The following is a 6,707-nucleotide window of genomic DNA, read 5'->3' as shown; positions in this document are numbered from 1 at the left end:
TCGGCGAGTCCTATGCAGATAGCCTTGGACTCGACGAGTTGGATGAGCAGCTCGGCGAGTCCAATGAAGATTGCCTTAGACTCGATGGGTTGTTCTACAATTCGGCGAGTTGGATGAGTTTTTCCCGAGAAAAGTAGTGTTTGAGTGAAATGACTTCATTCCTTCATAGTTACACGTAAAGTCAGCAACTTTACATGTTCAGATGGTCCCAAGGGATCATATCTACGAGTTAGAGGCCCTGGAATGGATTAGAATTCGATTGCATGGAATCTGCGTTTTGACTCGTCGAGTTGTTCTTCGGACTCGACGAGTCGAGTCGCGAGTCCCCATCTTCTCTTCGAGTTTGTAAGTTCAGAGTGAATCAGTGAGTGGGAAAGGGGCTCAGAGAGTTAAAGTTAGAATTAGTAAAGGAGGGACTCGGCAAGTCTGCACCCTGACTCGACGAGTCCGGTCGATTGGAAGTTGACTTTGACCAGGGGTAAAATAGTCATTTTACCCTCAGTTTGGTTATCAATAGTTGATTGAGTGTGTTTATGGGAATTATGGCCGGGAGAGACCGGAGCCGCAACAGACAATTCCCGGGTAAAGTTTCAGCAGCCAACTTTCAAGGTGAGTTTTCCTCCCAATAGGAACGAGTCTACGACCACAATGCTGGCCCGTCTAGTTAGCAGTCAGTTCCGGACTTTGGTCCGATGCAGTAGTTCAGTGTGATTGATGTCTTTGTGATTCAAGCACGTCTTTGTGTTATGTGTTCCGGACTTCGGTCCGATGCAGTGTGTAGTATATGTGTTTATGCTAGTTGCTATGTTTACGCTATGCTATGTATTGCTCAGTTAGTTTCCGGACTTCGGTCCGATGCAGGGGACAAGGTCCCAGTCAGTTCCGGATTTCGATCCGATGCAGTTAGTTCCGGACTTCGATCCGATGCAGTTTCCGGACTTCGGTCCAATGCAGTGGGCAAGGCCCAATATGTGTTTGTATGATTGTATGTATGTGGTAGTCTGGGGGAGCTCACTAAGCTTTGTGCTTACAGTTTCAGTTTTGGTTTCAGGTACTTCCGCAAGCAAAGGGAAGGGCTCGGGATGATGGCATCGCACACACCACAGCTTCAGTTTTATCCTGGGAGTTGGTTTAGTTTTTCCTAGATATGATTTGACACAGTTGATACAGTTTTTATCACGAAACATTATTATGGTTTTGGTATATTGACGTATGATTTCTATTTTATGGCATTCGATGTTATGGTTTTATTATTATTCAAACAAAATTTTTTGGGTTGTTACAGTGCATGCAACAAATTTTACATTGCTAGACTCGGGGCATGCATAGTTTAAAATATTGATTCAGTCTTCTCGAACCAACGCGTTAAGGCAATGCCACCTCCAGTACAATCGAAGGATCGAGATTTGGCGTTAGTGAAGTCCTTGTATGAACACCCCCTAGGGTGTCCATGACTATCTCTGAGGTTAGATGGGTTGGCACCACTACCCGCCCCGCTAGTGCCACTTTCATTGATTTGTGACATGGAGGCAGCCACGACGGCTGTTACTGCTACTTAAAAGACAACATGATCATACTGAGGAGGTGGTGGCAGATTCGATGGTGGATTGTTGTTCTTTCTGTTGGACTTCTTTGGAGGCATCTTTCTCTATAATGATTTAAGAGAAAATGATGATAAGTCCCCTATAGTGGTCATGAGTCAGGTGATATTGAACAAGATATATCTTATCCTGACAATTATAGTGTTCTATTAACCGATTTACGGTGGAAGTATACTAATACGCGTAAACAATCGCCATGAAGTTTATAGAAACACTTGGGATGGATCTATATGATGTGAGACATATGAAGTAGGCTCGTAGCATAATAATACCTTAGGTTTGATAATGGGGTCTAGATTTAGCAATAGGGGAGGCATGCACCAAAAATCATTTATGGTTTCATTGACTTCATTTTTATACCATAAGGCTACATGGGTGGGCTCAGTAAGAGCTCGACAGTGATGACATGGATTCGGTAAACACTACACCTGAACTTGACATGCCTAGCTCGGAAAGGCAACTCAGTATCTCCTTGACGAGTCTCTTTCTTCTTCATCTCTTTTTTCCTCCCTCCTTTTCCCCACTCGGCAACCCACTCCTCTCTTTTCCCTCTCTTCTGCTTCTTCTGAGCTTCTTCCCCCATTTTTTCTGATGTGAAGTTGGACAAATGTTGCCATGACTCTGCCCAGCCTGATCATTAACTATGTCATCTTCATCCTCTGAGTAACCATAACTCTTCTCAATACTAATATAAGCTTCTCCCATGATGTGATTGGTTTCAAATCATGAAGAAAAAAACATCAATTCTTTATCATGAGTGCCAAATGCACCAACATTGTATGTAGGCTCTTCTTGAACACCGTGTTAATCTTTCTATCTGATGAACATACTTAAAATGACTTGATTTCTTCCAACAGTGGATCCCTTCCACCTGATCGATACACACCACCATCGACAACACATATAGTAACTACTTGTGGCAACATATAACGAACATCTAAGATGTCGATGGCCTCGACCACAACATTTATATAGACACCTGGTCATAAGATATTTGCGAAAGTTAACTTGATTTGATCATTTTCTATATGTATTTTTTTTCGTTGCCAAATTAATCAATTCATAAAAGTTTATACCAATATGCAATTTCAAGGGTTGATTTTTCTTTGACAAAAACTCTCAATTGTCGTCAACCTTCTCTCACGGTCTCACATCCTCCGCTACTAAGAAATACTCTAAAATTATCGTTTTACGAATTCATGAATTCATGATCGACTCAAAGAAATTGGTTTTGAATATGATTAAAAACTTAAAAAAAATACTTTTATCTGGTATACATTATTGAATATATACATTTGGTAAAATAACCAAATTTCATTAAATGCTTGCAAACCAAAATATTACTTTGTTTTATCTGCAATTAGTTTCGCAGATAAGTTACGAAATTACATTTTGTCATAAAAGTGAACGGTAAGTTACGAAATTACATTTTGTCATAAAAGTGAACGGTGGATTGGAAGTGTTTTTCACAACATAAATGGTCTTTATAAAAAAAAGTTAAAAATATGATCATTTGATGTTATGCCTCTACCTTGATATTTTTTGTTATTAAGTCAAAACATATCTGCATATGAATTTAAAGAATATGAATTTATATCATCTATCACCAATTAACCGATCATACCGATTATATTTGACGAATATGGTTATTCGCCATCATTGGGCCCATGGATGAAGAAGACAATGCCTTTCTCCATAAGTTGCCTTTGAATTATCTTAAATGATGCTCATCCACGATGGATCAACTTGTTATCAATATCATCTCCAATTTAATATAATACCGACTTAACGTTACACGTTGCACTTTTTTTATTACTAGGAGAAAAATATTTGTTAATATAATATTTCCTATAGCCTACAAAAATATTATTTTCACATAACCCACTTGTATTGTACGATTCAAGTTTTAGCTGTTATCATGGGTTTTAATATTTTTATTACCAATTAATTATGAATTTATAAATATTCTTTTCAATGGAAATTGATGTTAATAAAACAAACTTATTTGTTCGGCTGAGGAATCATGCTTCTTTTTTAAAGGATTTATAAAGTTAGGCAAAGTCCTCATTTTCTTTTCTTTATTAAGCACTAGAAGAAATAATATCCACTGATGGAATTAAGAATATTTCATGTTAATCACAAAGCTAAAGCAAAACCACTTCAATCCAGAAAGATTCAACCCAACAAAGGAACTAAGCCATAAAAAGCCAATCCAATTGGAAGTTGGAAGTGTAGACACTATCAAACAAATATTGATGTCACGCGATATAAAAATCACAAACATTGTCCTTCGGAGCCGACACCAATCTTAGTTATTCGTATTGTTCTTTGGCCTTATCTTTGGTATGATTATCAAGACTATAAGTTCCACTTTATTTATCTTTGGTATGCAATTTGAATCTTAAAATTTTGGGATATTAACTAAAATAACCATATTTGAAGTAATAGGAGTATGAAAAAACATAAGATTTGCTAAAATATGTCTCGTAAAAAAAAATTAATTATGAAAAATATTATTATAGTTAAATTTAAAATACATTAATTATATGAAATATATTTCAAATTAACGGCATATTACATTTTTCAATAAGAAATGTCTCATAGAATTTTGATGTATTTAACATTTAATTATAAATGTTAATATTTTTCATAATTAATTAATGTTTATTATGTGTGCTTAATGGCACGTATTAGAAAATTTGTTTGTTTATTTTTATAAGAAACTAGATGTTAAACTTATTTATTATACGAATTGATTTAAAAAAATAAAATATTAAAATGTAAATAATAATTATTTTTTAAAATAAAATTTTAAAATAAGAAACGAAAAAACATATTAATTGCAATTTAGTATAATATTGATACTTTACATATATAAGTATAAGAATTATATGACTTTTTAATTTTAAAAATTAAAAAAAAAGAAAAAAAAAACATAAATTAACATACAGATATTCTATATTTAAAAAACATCACAAAATAACAATGTTAAAACTGGTTAATGTGATAAAATTATTTTAATTTATTATTATGTTAGATTAGATTAGATTAGATGTAAAGAAAATTCAATTTAATTTTAGAAATGGAGAAAAAGCCACGTAAGCGTCACCCCCCTCCGTCTGTGTTTGTGTCTGCTTCAACTCCTCCTTTTGGTCTTTATAAATACATGGAGTGAAGCAGTGGATTTTCAACTTTAAAGTCGCCATTAAAGAGAGGAGATTTGTCACGTAAACCCCGTGCATTATTGAGATATCCTTTATTGCTATAGATACAATCACTCATATATACACACAAAACAAGTTCAATACGCAGAGATCGAGAGGGAAGGGACTTAATCAGACATCCATGAAATTTTTCTTCCCGGAGCTCAGCTTTTGCTTCGGCGGCACTGTAATAACACCGGCAACAGAAACCGGCACCACTGATGTTTCAATTACTAGCCGGCGTGTAACGCAAGGTAATTCCACAAAGCACTGGAGGCCGGAGCTCACAGCGATTGCAGAGGACGGCGGCATGTTGAACGCTCGCAGGCAGCCTCCTCCATCGGCTACCGTCGTTAGATCTGAGAAGAAACCGTTGAACAAAGCTAGATCCGCAGCGAAAACTCGATCTCATTCATATAGCGGTGATTACAGGTAAAACTGATGCCTCAAAACGTCCAATCGTGTTCATAATTTCACTAGAAAATTAGGAAAACTATCGTTTTCGTTTCTTTTGAATCGCAATACCAAATAAGTCTCTGGAACTTTCGATCTGGAGTTAAAATTGCTTGAAATAATCATAACTGTTTGTTTTTTAATCAGAAACGATCAAATTCTTTATGGTATTAAATACTTGTAGCGTGAAATGCAGGAAACTGACTCATGCTATGGCGATTCCCGCGTTTTCTCCAACTCCGTTTGTGTTTTGAGTTTGATGATTAATGGCGTTCTGTATTTCTCTTGTATCTGGTGCTCATGTAATGAAATTTGTGAATAACTCTGTTTTTAAGATATATTAGTGTTAATTTCAATATCATAAAATCATTATAAAATATCATTTGTGATAATTATTTAAGAAACTTGACTATTTGTGACGTGCAAAAAACATGTTTTTAAAAAATAATCAGTGATTAGAAAAAAGTACGATCGATGGATATTGGTTTGATGTCTTGTGGTACAATCAACAAGCTGTTTTTATATATAATTAAAAAAAAAAGTCTTAATTTAAAACATGAGCCATAACTTAATAAATCTATGCGTAAAGCAATAATGTAACGTTGAAAATAATTTACTTATACGAATTCATAAACTTTATGGAATGTAATCGTTATCACAAATCACAAATGTATTATGACGATTTTCCAATAAAAATTAGAAAGTTAAATATTAAAAAAGAAAAACAATAGAGATGCATACGTATGATAAAATCTTATATAAAGGATCTATATTTTCTATTTACTCATACTCATACAGTTGATTTCTAATTACAACGTGTGAGTAATATTCAAGACATCATGCTGATCCCAAACACAATCACGCTTAGGATAATCCCAACTTAGTGAATCATGGGGCCGTCGGAGATTCTAAAACCACCATGTAAAACCATATGTCAAAAGTCAAAACCACCGTGTAAAACCATAAAGTCAACACCACCATCAGTCCAATAAATTAAATTAAATTAAATATCAAAAATTGTAATAATTATGTCTAAACAACTTAATATTTCTATCAAGTTTTAACACAATTAAATATTTGATGTTTTGTTTTTTCTTTAGACTAATTAATTTTACGTAAATGTTATTATTTTAACACATTTTACCTTTTTTGTATTTATTTCATAATCTTTAAATAAAATATTTTTATAATACAAAATAGATTTATCGTAGAATAGTATAATTTTTTTTTTATTTTTCATTATGTTTGTTTGTTTAGTTTAGTATTAATATTCGATTAATCTGGCTATATCTAATTTTAATCTCCATGTAGGCAATTAGAAAAAAAGAAAAAACAAGGAATAGCACGTATAATTACCTAGGTCCCTTTTGATAGTTGCTGACCGAGAAAGTGTTGAATGAGAAATGTCTGTCTGGATAAGAAATCTCGACTGAGTAAGAAATCATATTGT

The 6,707-nt window shown here is 34.1% G+C and overlaps 1 long non-coding RNA gene across 1 annotated transcript; it reads left to right on the top strand.

Annotated features, from left to right (window-relative positions):
- Window positions 1-4,690: 4,690 nt before the first annotated feature.
- On the top strand, window positions 4,691-5,595 carry LOC145035729 (uncharacterized). Its single transcript, XR_013678362.1, has 2 exons — window positions 4,691-5,236; window positions 5,454-5,595. It is a non-coding gene; the product is annotated as an uncharacterized LOC145035729 (long non-coding RNA).
- The last annotated feature ends 1,112 nt before the right edge of the window (window positions 5,596-6,707 follow it).

Source organism: Lactuca saligna, chromosome 3, assembly GCF_052625555.1.
Source record: "Lactuca saligna cultivar CGN05327 chromosome 3, ASM5262555v1, whole genome shotgun sequence".
NCBI classification, from domain to species: Eukaryota; Viridiplantae; Streptophyta; class Magnoliopsida; order Asterales; family Asteraceae; genus Lactuca; species Lactuca saligna.
The sequence above is the reverse complement of the archived record's forward strand: the minus strand, read 5'-3'. Positions and strand labels throughout refer to the sequence as shown.